Source organism: Mustela erminea, chromosome 1 (assembly GCF_009829155.1).
Source record: "Mustela erminea isolate mMusErm1 chromosome 1, mMusErm1.Pri, whole genome shotgun sequence".
NCBI classification, from domain to species: domain Eukaryota; kingdom Metazoa; phylum Chordata; class Mammalia; order Carnivora; family Mustelidae; genus Mustela; species Mustela erminea.
Window position 1 is genome coordinate 2,125,414 of NC_045614.1, and position 13,411 is coordinate 2,138,824.

The 13,411-nt window shown below is 53.9% G+C and overlaps 2 long non-coding RNA genes and 1 pseudogene across 2 annotated transcripts; 1 reads left to right on the plus strand and 2 right to left on the minus strand.

Annotated features, from left to right (window-relative positions):
• The first annotated feature begins 27 nt into the window (after window positions 1-27).
• On the plus strand, window positions 28-8,911 carry LOC116569405. The gene is made up of 2 exons (XR_004277012.1): window positions 28-1,390; window positions 8,606-8,911. It is a non-coding gene; the product is annotated as an uncharacterized LOC116569405 (long non-coding RNA).
• Window positions 1,364-11,977, minus strand: LOC116569402. The gene is made up of 4 exons (XR_004277011.1): window positions 11,804-11,977; window positions 10,994-11,054; window positions 8,362-8,483; window positions 1,364-1,702 (listed from the first exon to the last, which is right to left on the minus strand). It is a non-coding gene; the product is annotated as an uncharacterized LOC116569402 (long non-coding RNA).
• On the minus strand, window positions 6,511-6,634 carry LOC116581031 (annotated as a pseudogene).
• Window positions 11,978-13,411: the final 1,434 nt, after the last annotated feature.

Here is a 13,411-nt window from a genome sequence, read left to right on the forward strand (position 1 = left end):
TCCTGGCACCGCCCCCGGAGCTGGGGCTTGGGGTTAACCACCCACCGGGCTTCCGCGCCTCGGCACCGCCCCTGCAGCCCCTGACTGGACAATCCTCCCAGACCCTGCCCCCTGCGTCCTGAGTGACAAGCTGCTCGGACACACGCGGCCTCCGGGCGTGGGCTCGGAGCCGAACCCGCTCCCAGCGCTCGGACCTGCCGGCGCCTGCGTCTTCCCCCTGGACCTTGGAGTCCTGACTCCGTGTACCCGCGAGCTCCCCTCGCTGGGAGCCGGGACGGGAGGGGACGGACCGGAGGGGCTGCTGAACCCTAGGGTCAAGGGTTGGCCTGGGGGCAAGGTCAGCGTTCAGGTGGGCCTTTTGTTCAAGAACAAAGATCCTCGCCGGTGACGTCACTGCGCGCTGGGCGGGGCCGGCGGGTTGACAGCCGTGGGGGTTGGGGGCCCCCGAGCTCGCTCCGGGTCCCCACCTCTGGGGCCTGAGGTCAGCAAACCGCCCCCTCCTCCGCCCACCCCGGGGAGGAGGGACCCCGGCTCTGCAGCCTGGCCCGGGACCCCAGAATTTGGGGTCAGATGTGCCTTTTCCCCGTTACAGCCAGGACCGCGAGACTGGAAGGCCCTGAAAGCGTTTGGGGGGGTTCTGGGGCGCTGCGGTCTGGGAGACGCGGGTCCGACCCCGAAGCGGGGCTGGAGCCGGCGAGACCACGCGGTTACATAAGTTGTTTTGAAAGGATCGCGATTGGCGCTGGCCGAGCGCGCGCCGCCCGTCGGGCCCGCGATTGGCTGCGGGGCGAACAGGCGCTACAGTGTCTCTATTTCAGTCCCGGGAGGGAGCGCGTTCCCGGAGCCCCGCCGTGGCCGTCGGCGAAAGTGAAAAGTTCACGGTGTTCTGAGCGTTGGAACGCGACGTGTGCGTAGACACGGCCTCCTCCGTGTCCTTCCGACTTTTTTTTTCTTTTTTTTTTTTGCGGGACTCTTTTAGGGATGCCCTCGTGATTTTAAATCTTCACACCATACAAGGAAATGTTTTGGGGGTTCGTTTCTGGGTGTATCCCTAGAGAATTCTGCAGCATAGAAGGCTGTGATATCTTGAAGGCAATCGAATGCCTATTTCAACAGATTTAAAAGCAGTGAAAGCTGAAATCATTTATGGGGGACCGGAAACTCTCAATAGACCCCCAGCAGCGTTTAACGGGACCGCCCGTTTCAAAATAGATCCCCCAGTTTTGGACAGAGAAGGTTATCAACTCCGGTGGGTGTCCTTGACCGTTCTACCTACAAACGCAATTATAAAAATTCGTTTTCTCTGTTTTGCAGAAAGCTGTCATTCGCCTCCATAAAAATGAGTGTTCTGAGCGTTAAAAACGAAATTCATCTGAGAACATTTGAATACGTAATTGGCTTTATTTAATGATTCACGAATCAGGCGACCTCCCGTCTTAGCAGATGGAAAGGAGCTCCAAGGAGCTATGTAACAGCTTTTATAGGCAGAAGGGGATGGGGAAAAAAGTTTCTAGCAACAGCTGGATTGTTTCGGGCAAGGCCCCCTTCCTTTGAGGGGAAAGCGGGTCTGTCCGGCGGATTATCTCACTGGTGCTGACCAGGCAATCACGGTGAGTGGAAGAAGCCAAACCTGCAGTCTGATTGGGTGTTAAGTGCTGACAGGGGACTCGGCACCAGTGACTCCATTTGGGTCCTGTTGTTTCTTTTGTAAAAAGAGGAACTGTAAAGCTTTTTCCGGCGAGAGAAACACAACACCAGGCAAAGTGGGTGCAAGGCAAGACTTATTAAAAACGCTCTCCGGCGAAGTTTCAGGGCTCAGGAGAAGGGGAGCCAGGAAAGTTGCGCCGGGAGGAGGTGGGCACCCTCGGGCGAGGTTCCGCCACTCTGGAAAGCAGAGTGGGGGGAGTCGCGCCCAAGGCAGAGAGGAGGGGGCTTTTAAGGGGTCTTGGGGAAAGCTCAGGGGTCTTTTGGCAAGTTTCCCTTATTTGGATATCCCGCCGCTCATCGGGATCCCATTGGTCCACAGGAGCCCGGGGCGGGGGTCTCAGATTCCTGCTTGGGCCTTTGTTCTCCTGTCCCAGCTCAGGTCTTGTGGCGGGAACTTTTACCATCTTTAGTAGCCCTTCCTGCCAGCCCAACATTCCGACCTTTTGCTTAATATAATTGTGTCAGGGGCGTCCACTCGGTTCTGGCTACTTCCTGCTGACAGGGGGCGTCCTCATAGGGGTAGTCGGAAGTGGGCAGGCGAGAGTAGGGCTGGAGGAGGAGTTGATTGACAGATACTCAGGCAAGTTCTTGTAGGCGACCCTGCAAGTACCGGAAAAGACAGGGAGCAACTGAGATTAGAAGGAGGATTATGCATACAGGTCCCACCAGAGGGAGCAGCCAGGTTGTAGGGGTCCAGGCCCCAGGAGGACGTGTCTCGCCACCGTGCTTGGATCCGATCCCTGAGTTCTTTGATCCTGGAGGTAACTATATGATTGGTATTCTTCATTTAATAATAGGCAGGTCCCCCCTTTTTCGGCGGTCAGAAGGTCTAAGGCCCGTCGGTTCTGTAGAGCTAAGGCTGCCAGGCTGGTGACTTGCGTCTGTAGGGCTGTGAGGGAGTCAGCAACCCGTTCCATGTCATCATTCAGGGCTTGGGAGAGTTTGTAAGAAAAGTCTATGGAGGGGGCGCCTGGGTGGCTCAGTGGGTTAAGCCGCTGCCTTTGGCTCAGGTCATGATCTCAGGTCCTGGGATCCGGTCCCGCATCGGGCTCTCTGCTCGGCAGAGCCTGCTTCCCTCTCTCTCTCTCTCTGCCTGCTTCTCCATCTACTTGTGATTTCTCTCTGTCAAATAAATAAATAAAATCTTTAAAAATAATAATAATAATAAAAAAAAAAAGAAAAGTCTATGGAGGTTCCTATCCCTGCTGTTCCAGTTGCCACCCCTGTGGCTACTCCTGCCCCTGTTATGAATGGGAGGAAGGCAGCCTTTCCTCCATGGTGTTGGGGAAATAGGATGGACAGCAGCTGGGATTCAGAGTAGATGGTGGTAGAAGGAGATAGTAGAATGAATATACAGCCCAGGGAGTCATTAGTGGTCAGGCAGGGACAGGTTCCCTGAGGGCACGAGAGAAATATTCCCGAGGGAGTACAGTACAGGAGGGAGGAGTCAGTGATATGGCAGCTGCGGTGGTAAGGGGGGACACATTAGTATGTTTCCCCCGATGGGGCCCATATGGACCGTATTATTTGTGGCCCTGAAGTTGGGGAGTGGCCAGTCAATAGGGAGGGGTATTCCTATGACGTAGAGTGAGGTAAGGTAGATAGGATAAAAGAGGCAGGGAAATGGCCAGAGGGCTATGATTTCTAAGAAAGGGCCGGCCTTATAGTAATTCAAATGGGCTTGAGCCTGAAGACCCGCGGGGCGTAGCCAGGAGTCTGGTGAGAGTCATAGGCAGAAGTGTAGGCTAGGAAAGATAGGTTTCTAGGGTAGGTTTGGTGAGTTGGGCTTTGAGCAGCCCGTCGGCCTTTTCTACCTTACGGATGACTGTGGGCGGTATGGGATGTGAAGTTTCCAGGTTATGTTGAGGCTCTCAGCTACCTGTTGGGTTACACTGGAGATGAAGGCAGGTCCGTTGTCCGACTAGAGGGTCCGGGGCAATCCGAACCTCGGGATGATGAGCTCGATGAGTATTGTAGCCACTACGTCCGCTGTGTCCCGGGCCATGAGGTATGCCTTGATCCAGCCTGTGAATGTATTTTATGGCGAGGCATGGGAGTGAAGTCCAGTTGCCAGTCTTCCCCCGGCTGATGACCTCGGAGCTGATGACCTCGGAGCTGTTGGTTAGGCCCTGGTCTGCGGATTCCTCCTTGTGAATTCACGGCGGAACAGGTTTTGCAAGCCCTGTGGACAACTTCGATTACCTTAGATAAGGAAGGATGATAGAACAATGGCTGAAGAAATTAGTGGAGAGCCTATGGGCCACTATGGAGGGATTGGTGGATGTCAGTAATCAAGGTGTGCACCAGATTGCCTGGCAGGGCAATCCGGTCCTGGATGTAGATCCACCCCTTATCTGGCAAGGGTATAGGCAGTAAAGTTGCAGGGTTTAAGCGGGGGGAGGTAGAGAGAGAGAGATGCGGGTTCTCTAGGAATAGCAGATGGAATAGCGGGAGACGAGGAGTCAGATGGGCCAGGGATCGGTGGCTAAGGTCTGTGAGTCGGCGGGAGAGTAGACTGTGATGGGCTGCCCTAAGTTCATGTTGAGGGCCTTAGAGGGGGGTACTTGATAACCCTTGGCCCCCAGAAAGTTAAGTAGGGTGGAGGTGTTGTCTTGGGAGACCGAGAGGGAGGGGCTACAGAGGAGGAGGTCATCCACATATGTAGTAGAGTGCTGGCCTTAAGGACGCACTGCTGTTAAGTCTGTAGGCCTGGCCGAAAATGTGAGGGCTGTCCCTGAACCCCTGGGGTAGAACAGTCCAAGTTAGTTGTCCAGAAGAATGCGTGTCAGGATCCTCCCAGGTGAAGGCAAAAAGAAAATAGGAATCAGGGTGCAAAGGGACGGTGAAAAAGGCGTCCTTTAGCTCCAGTAAAGTAAAGTGAGAGGTGTTTGGGGGAACGCGAGACAGTAGGGTTAGGAACGACTGGGTGGAGGGGGACCACGACCTCGTTGATAAGCCCCTGAGGGCTTGCGTACTGGGAGGATGGGGTGTTACAGGGGGAAATGATGGGGATCAGGAGTCCCTGACGGTAAAGCCGTTCTATGATAGTTTCAGGCCCTGGCGGTGGGCTCAGGAAATAGGGAACTGAGATTGAGGGAAACTTAGAGTTATCCTTAAGCTGTACTCTAACCGGGGTAAGGTGGGAAGCGATGATGGGTTCCGAGGTGTCCCACACCTGAGGGTCTACAGTAGGTAGGTCATCTGGAGTGAGGGTCAAGGGAGTGGAGAGGTGTAGGATGAGACGGGCTGAGGTGGCTAGAGGGGAGGAAGGGGAGAGGCAGACAGTTGCAGCAGATAGTTGCCCTCAGTTTCTGGAGACTGTCCCTACCCAGTAGAGGGACCAGGCAGGGAAGGAATCATAGGAACGAGTGGGGGAAGGGAAACCCATCCAGGCTACAGGTAAGGGGAAGGGGCACCCTAGGATTGGAGGAGGTCCCAGCGATCCCCATAACAGTAATTGGTGAGGTTCGAGGAAGTCCTGAGTAGGAAGGCAGAACAGAGTAGGTAGCCCTTGTGTCCAGCAAAAAGAGATGGACTTCCCCGCTACCTGGAGCGTAACCCTGGGCCGGCCTGGGTGAGAGGGGTGGCCGAGTCTGGGCTTCTCAGTCCTCCTCCAATCCAAGCAGTTGAAAGGCCGGACTTACTGTCTCAGGGGGTCCTCCACGTTGAGGCGCCCAAGATACCCCGAGGTTAGGGCAGTCGGATTTCCAGTGGCCCATCAAATGGCATTGAGGGCAAGGCCGAGTTGGGGGCTTTGGATTGGGGCACTGGCGAGCCCAATGTCCCTCGGCCCCGCATTTGAAACAGGCCCCCCGGCGGGGTGCGATTGGTTGCCCCTCTCTGCTGGCTCCCGGAGCCGGCCGGCCGCAGGGCTGCTACTCAGGCATGGGTCTGCAACTGAACCTTTTGCTGGAATATGGCTTGTCGTTTAAGCTCAGCCGCCTCCTCACGGGAATTAAAGACCTTAAATGCCATTTTCACCAAGTCAGAAATGGGGGTCTGAGGGTCCTTCTCAGCCTTCTTTAACTTTCTCTGTATATCCGGTGCCGATTGAGAGATAAAATGAGTAGCCAGTACCGTGGCCCCTGCAGGAGAGGCAGGGTCCAAGCGAGTGTACTGGGTTAAAGGTTCGGTCAACTGGTTAAGAAACATGGTGGGGTTGTCGTAGGGGCCTGGACAATCTCCCTAATCTTGTCGTAATTAATGGCCTTATTAGAGGCTGCCCGCATGCCGGCTGTGAGACACTGGACCATGCGGTTGCGGTGCCAGTGGCCACCTTGGCCATCCTGATAATCCCAACCTGGTTCTACAGCTGGGACCGCCCGGGCTCCAACTGGCATGGCAGCATCAGTGAGATGGACCTGATCCGCGTGCTCCCGGGCAGCAGCCTGGATGCGTTCCCTCTCCTCTGTGGGGAGGGTAGTGGTCTGGACCACATGTAAATCATGCCAGGTGAGGTCATAGGCTTGGGCCAGATATTGGAATTCTTTAATATAGTTATCAGGACTGGCCGAAAAGGAGCCCAAACGTTTCTCAATTTGGGAAAGGTCCTGTAGAGAGAAGGGCGCATGGACTCAACTTCCTCAGCTCCAGCAACCTCCCTTGGGGGGCAGACTAACTCGGGGGGGGGGGGGGGGGCTTTCGAGGCCTAGTGCGGCTGGAGCCACATAGACACATTCACACAGTCGGGCACTCTTCAGATTCAAACAGACTGGACACCCTCCCCTTTGGGAATCCCTGGCTAATGGGAGGTGATCAGTCTCCCCCCTTCCATTCTTTACGAAAGGATCTAGCTCAAACAGTAGCCCTGCGGCTGTTACAACAGAATTCAATTAAGCACAAAAGGTGTTTACCAACAGATTTCAATTAGCAATAATCGCGCCTCGGATAAACCTCATTGGCTACGATACTGCCACTGCGCAAAGCTGCCAACAGATTTCAAAAGCGTAAACCTAGTTCCGGCGACCGGCGCTCGGGTATTTTATCCCATTCTGTTAAAGGTTACCAAAGACTTTGAAAGCTACCTTAAGAATTACGCATTAAAACTCTGAGACACAAGTAACCATCAGTTCTAGTCATCTCTTTGCTAGCAGATTTTAACAAATAACAAGAGCCTATTTGACCTTCAGTAAACTTTGATTGGAGTTTCCCGTTTACTGCGGATAAATTCGTCTGGAGTTCGGATAGGAGTGGGGAGGGGGAGAGGGAGGGGCAGACGAGGGCGCCGGTTCAGAAATCCTGAATTTAAGGGACCTTGCGGTGAAGGATCGCGGTAAGGAGGAGGAGGAGGAGGAGCCAGAGGCCCTCTTCTCAGTGGGTGGGTGAAGCTCTCCGGGGGTTCAGAGAGAGGAGACGGGGAGGAGAGGTCTGAGTCTTTGGGAGCAGTGGGTGGCAGGGTAGGGGGAGGGGAGCGGGCCAAGAGGACCTGAGAGCTGGAGCAGTGAGAGCAGAGGAAGGGGCGAGAGCGCAGAGTCCAGAAAGCTGGACGTAAGGGACCTTGGCCCATCTGCCTTGGTGTCTGCCGAGGTTATTTAGGTCCATGAAAATCTGATAGTTAAACGTGCCTTCCGAAGGCCATTGGGACTGATTGTCTAATGGGTATTGTGGCCAAGCGACAGTACAGTAACGTCGTTTTCGCAGGTCCTGGTCCAGGTCCGGGGTTTTAAGATTGGCCAGCAGGCCTAAAACACCCCCGGGATGTTTTAGGGTCGAATTTGGATTGGGAGGTCCCCACGATTCGTTGCCGGGCAACCCGAGGGCTGGAGGAAGGCGTCCCCTCGTCCACCACTGGGTTGCGGAAAAACTGTGTCGACTGCCGTAGAGGTTAGGACGTCTCCGGCCTCTCGGAGTCACGGAGGTCACCTGGTGACCGGCGGGGTCCGCCCTGACGCGGCCGCGATTAGGGCAGGGCTTTCCGGAAGGAGGCGCGGGATCGGGGAAAGTCACCACAGCTTCGGAAGTGGCGTTGGGAAAGGCAGGTCGGGTCCGGCCAGGGAAAGGAGAGAGCCTGCCCGCTGTGTGGGGGCGCAGTCTCCTTCCCGGGTCTCGGCACCAAATGTACAGCTTTTCCCGGCGAGATAAACACAACACCAGGCAAGGTGGGTGCAAGGCAAGATTTATTAAAAACGCTCTCCGGCGAAGTTTCAGGGCTCAGGAGAGGGGGAGCCGGGGAAGTTGCGCCGGGAGGAGGTGGACACCCTCGGGCGAGGTTCCCCCAGAGTGGGGGAAGTCGCGCCCAAGGCAGAGAGGAGGGGGCTTTTAAGGGGTCTTGGGGAAAGCTCGGGGGTCTTTTGGCAAGTTTCCCTTATTTGGATATCCTGCCGCTCATCGGGATCCCATTGGTCCACAGGAGCCCGGGGCGGGGGTCCCAGATTCCTGCTTGGGCCTTTGTTCTCCTGTCCGAGCTCAGGTCTTGTGGCGGGAACTTTTACCATCTTTAGTAGCCCTTCCTGCCAGCCCAACAGGAACATATTTGAGAATGATTTCCCATATAGAAAAAGGACTTCCAGTTAAAAATAAATCACATTTGAATTATATACTATTTATAGTGTCACATAGACAGATTTAGAAACCTAAGACTTGCTGGGAGTATCAGCAATTGGGTTTCTTGTACATCTGGTCAGTGTTTATGTAAAAAGTAACGAGTTCACTTACCAGTTCTGTTTTCTTTGTTATAAAAAAGTAACACCGTAAACACATTGCAATAGGCTTTGCTTTTTTGATGCAATTAAAAGTAAATCCTACAGCTTCTCATCTTAGTGATTTTTGTGATCTTCCTAAAGGGGTGGAAATGGATAGAAATTGGTCAACCAGTTCTCTCCAAATATATGCTGGGCTTATTTCCAAACTCTGCCTACTCAAATATTGCTCTCTGTTGGGGAAATATAATTGAATACAGAACCTCCTGCCAACCTGGAAAATCCCTCACAAAGCCAGGAGAGAAAGGAAAAAGTTTTATTTCTGAATCAGCACTAAACCAGAACATGACCTGCATCCAAGGCAGTCCTCTAAGAGATTGCAAAGACAAAGAAATCTCTTTGACTTACATAGCCAAGCAGAGGCAAGCCATGACATACATGGTCTCAAGCTGAGCATCACCAGTCTTAACAGGACAGAAACCAACAGCCTCGGTCATACAATCATGCCTCCTCAAGCCACCTGGGAGTTGGGTGACCCTTGATATTAATCAGCTTTATGCAAAGGGGAAAAAAAACAACTTCTGGGCACCCGGGTGACTCAATGGGTTAAGCCTCTGCCTTCAGCTCAGGTCATGATCTCAGGGTCCTGGGATCGATCCCGCATCGGGCTCTCTGCTGGGCGGGAGCCTGCTTCCCTCTCTCTGAGTGCCTCTCTGCCTACTTGTGATCTCTCTCTCTGTCAAATAAGTAAATAAAATCTTTTTTAAAAAACAACAACAACAGGGACGCCTGGGTGGCTCATTTGGTTAAGCAGCTGCCTTCGGCTCAGGTCATGATCCCAGCGTCCTGGGATCGAGTCCCGCATCGGGCTCCTTGCTCCGCAGGGATCCTGCTTCTCCCTCTGCCTCTGCCTTCCACTCTGTCTGCCTGTGCTCGCTCTCACTCTCTCTCTCTCTGACAAATAAATAAATAAAATCTTTTAAAAAAACAACAACAACAACAAACTTATCTTTATGACAGGTAGTTTTGCAACTGAGAGAGGGGTCCCCACAGCAGGTTAGGCTCCCACCCTCCCTACAAACTGGAGGAAACCCCCACCTGGATGATTGCATTGCGAAGTGATAGCTCCCAGCAAAGACTCCTGGATTTTCTGGAGGTTTACTTAGATTTCAAAGGACAGATAAAGGGTTTATAAACACAAGTTCTCTAAAGAAAATGCTAAAACAACAACAACAAACGGGAGGAGAGGGGGAGGGAGAAATCCGTTGAGAAGGAAAAGTCTCGGTCTGGATGGGATTTGCCCTTAACACCTATAAACAAAATGCCAAGGGACCCACGCAGGCTTGAGAACCTCTTCCAGACTGTGAAGTCAAAACTGGGAGGTGGGGGCACCCGGGTGGCTTAGTTAAACATCTGCCTCCAGCTCAGGTCATGATCCCAGGGTCCTGGGATCGAGTCCCACGTGGGGCTCTGTGCTCAGTGGAGAGCTTGCTTCTCCCTCATGCTCTGCCACTCCCCAACTTGTGCTTTCTGGCTCACTCTCTCTCTTTCTGTCAAGTTTAAAAAAAAAAAAAACTAAACTAAAAAAACCTACATAGACAACACTTCATTATCATCATTAAGAAAATGATCGTTTCTTTATATCTAGTCTAAATCCATATTTACTTTAATTATCCCCAAAATATTCTCTAGGGATGGTCGTTCTAACGAAGATCGAACACAAGCCACACGTTATCTGGCTTCTTATTCTGTAAATATTAGACTCTACAATTGATTTCAATTTGTGGGTGTGCACTTCTCTAAGTCTTAGCATTAGTATAGTGTTATGGGAATGAATTGTGTCCCACCTTCTATATGGAAGTCCTGACCTCCAGGACCTCAAAAATGTGACAAGTACTTGGGGACAGGGTCTTCAAAGAGGTAATTCATGGGGCTGCTGGGGGGCTCAGTCGGTTGAGCATCTGCCTTCGGCTCAGGTTGTGATCCCGGGATTCTGGGATCAAGCCTGGCATCGGGCTCCTTGCTGATCGAGGAGCCTGCTTCTCCCTCTCCCTCTGCTACTCCCCCTGCCTGTGCTCTCTCTGTGTCAAATAAGTAAATAAAATCTTTTAAAAAATTAAAAGAGGGCGCCTGGGTGGCTCAGTGGGTTAAGCCGCTGCCTTCGGCTCAGGTCATGATCTCAGGGTCCTGGGATCGAGCCCCGAGTCGGGCTCTCTGCTCAGCGGGGAGCCTGCTTCCTCCTCTCTCTCTGCCTGCCTCTCTGCCTGCTTGTGATCTCTCTCTCTGTCAAATAAATAAATAAATCTTTAAAAAAATTAAAAATTAGAAGAAAAATAAAGAGGTAGTTAAGGTACAATGAGGCCATAGGGTGGGCCCTTCACCCATCCAACTGGTGATTTTACAAGGAGAGATTAGAGGGGCTCCTGGGTGGCTCAGTCAGTTGAGCGGCTGCCTTTGGGTCTGGTCGTGATCCTGGGGTCCTGGGATCGAGTCCCACCTCCAGCTTCCTGCTCAGGGGGGAGCCTGCTCCTCTGCTGACACAGAATGTGACATCACTGTCAGGTGTGGGACCTACGACTCAACAGCGTATGCCCTGAGGAACCATCACCGCCCCGATCTGCTCACCGGCCGCCGCCGCACAAACTTACCAAGAGAAGGTCATCTGTCCCTCGCAGCTGCCGGCCACACATGGCCAGGCGAGGGGAGCACCTGCGGCCATTGGGAGAAAGGGGGGAAGTGCGGGCAAGAGCGTTCACTGTGGTTCCCTCGGGAAGAGAGAGGCGGGGCAGGGGTGCAGGCTGAGGGCGGGCTAGCCTGCATAAGGGCAGCCAGTCTGGGCTGTAGCAGCGGGGGACTGTGGCCCGGTGAAAGCCCCAGAGAGGAGGGGGAGGGGCTGGTTTGCATGTAAGAGGTGTGCTGTGGACAAGCTGTGCGGTGTGTCACTGGTGACCCCTGAGGGGCCCCAGATGCGGCAGCATCAGAATCCGGGAAATCAAGGGCCGGGAGCGCACGTCGGGGAGGAACCGGAATGGTCACCCGGGCTGGCGGAAGCGGGAAGGGGCACAGCGCGGCGGAAACGTGCGGTGGCTCCTCCAGCGCTTGGACCTAAAATGACCCTGTGACCCCGCGATCGCAGGGGGAGGTGCACACCCACAGCAGCTGGAAACGGGGTTTCAACAGATGCTCGCCAGTGTCCGCTGCGGCGGGATTCCCACGCTGAAGGCCAATGAAGGAAGGTACACAGCAGGGCCACCACCCGCGGGAACGTCACTCAGCCGCGAGCAGGGGCCCAGGCCCCAACTCTGCTCCCGCCACCAAGTCCCCCAGCCCAAAGCCCCCTCCCCAGGGGTGGGTCACAGCTCCTGCTTCTCCCCCTGCAGCCTCAGAATCATTCTGAGAGCCAAATTCATCCTCCCCAGGAACCAGGGCCACCACTGCCTTGTCCCTGCGAAGCCCACCTCCCGCAGCCCCTGTGGTCACTCTGTCCCCAAGTGCATCGCCTGTGTGGCCCAAGGGGCCTGTGAGGTCCTGCTCCCAGACTCTGGGTTCATGTGATGAATAAATGACTTCGGGTCTCATTTGCCCAGTGCTGGGTGCTGCATGTTGGTTGTCCCCGTGACCTTGGGGTGGGGGGGTCCCTCGCTCACCAATGAGTCAGAGGGAGACAATGAGAACAGATGGTGTCTCACAATGCCTGTGTACTCCTTTGGACCAGGACTCTGTGCACAACAACGGATGAGACCACAATGGGACAGCCTTGTGCCCTCAGCACAGGGAGGGTGGGGTCAATGCAGGATGCGGCATTAAAAGTGGAAAACAGGGGGCGCCTGGGTGGCTCAGTGGGTTAAGCTGCTGCCTTTGGCTCAGGTCATGATCTCAGGGTCCTGGGATCGAGCCCCGCATCGGGCTCTCTGCTCAGCAGGGAGCCTGCTTCCTCCTCTCTCTCTCTGCCTGCCTCTCTGCCTACTTGTGATCTCTGTCTGTCAAATAAATAATAAAAATCTTTAAAAAAAAATTTAAAAAATAAAAGTGGAAAACAGGGCTGCCTGGTGGCTCAGTCCCCTGAGCAGGTTTGTGCCGAGGGGTGTGTGGTGACCGGCTCTCAAGAGATCCGGGCTCCTTCCGGGGCTCCCCATGCCACATGGGCCCCCGCTGCACCTGCTGACAAGGGAGGAATGGTGGTTGCCAGGTCCCCATCCAGCTGTTGCTGGGGCACCGGGGGCCTGAACCCTGCCTGTGCCCTGGGGCAAAGCTCCCCAACCCTGGGTGTGTGGGTGGTTCACCAGGAGGAATCAACACATTCATGACTATCCCAGAGGTTGGCTTTTGGGTCACTGTTTACTCCTGATTTCTCTTCCGAAGATTCATTCGGTCCAAGGAATGTTGTGGAGATGCTCACTTGTGGCGAACTCGGAAAAAGACCTCTGTGTTAGCTCAAAGGCTGGCCTGCAGGCCAAATCCGACCCACAGCCCGCTTTGGTCCAAGTTGTGTTGGGACACAGCCAGGTCTGTCCACGTGGACTGTCTGTGGCTGCTCTCAGGGTGCGGGGCACAGCCCCAGAAAACATGCAGCGGCCAGCCAGAAGGAGTTGCCAGCTGGCCTCTGACTGGAAAAGTTTGTGTTTCTTTCCTCCCAATTCGTGCTTTTCACAGACTTTCTCCTGAGATACGACACCTCTTGAACAAAAGCCATGTCTCTCACACGTCTCTCCTGCTCCTTTGCGTCTTTCCTAACTTCTGGTACTGATTTCTCCAACAGCAAAGGACAGGACCTGACCCATGGTGAATCTTACCATTTGCACGCCACCGAACAACTTTTTTCCAAGAATATCCTGTTTAGAAGTTGGCTCCTTGACTTTTTCTTCCCTAAGCAAACTCTGCACCCAACATGGGTCTCAAACTCATGACCCTGAGATCAAGAGTCCCAAGCTCTACTGCCTGGGCCAGCCAGGCGCCCCTGCCTCCTTGATTTTAAGTTGTTTCTTCCACTCTAAAATAAAGTGGACCAAAAAATATATACTTACGGTTTTAGAAAAATGTAATAACACTTAACAATAAAAAGACCC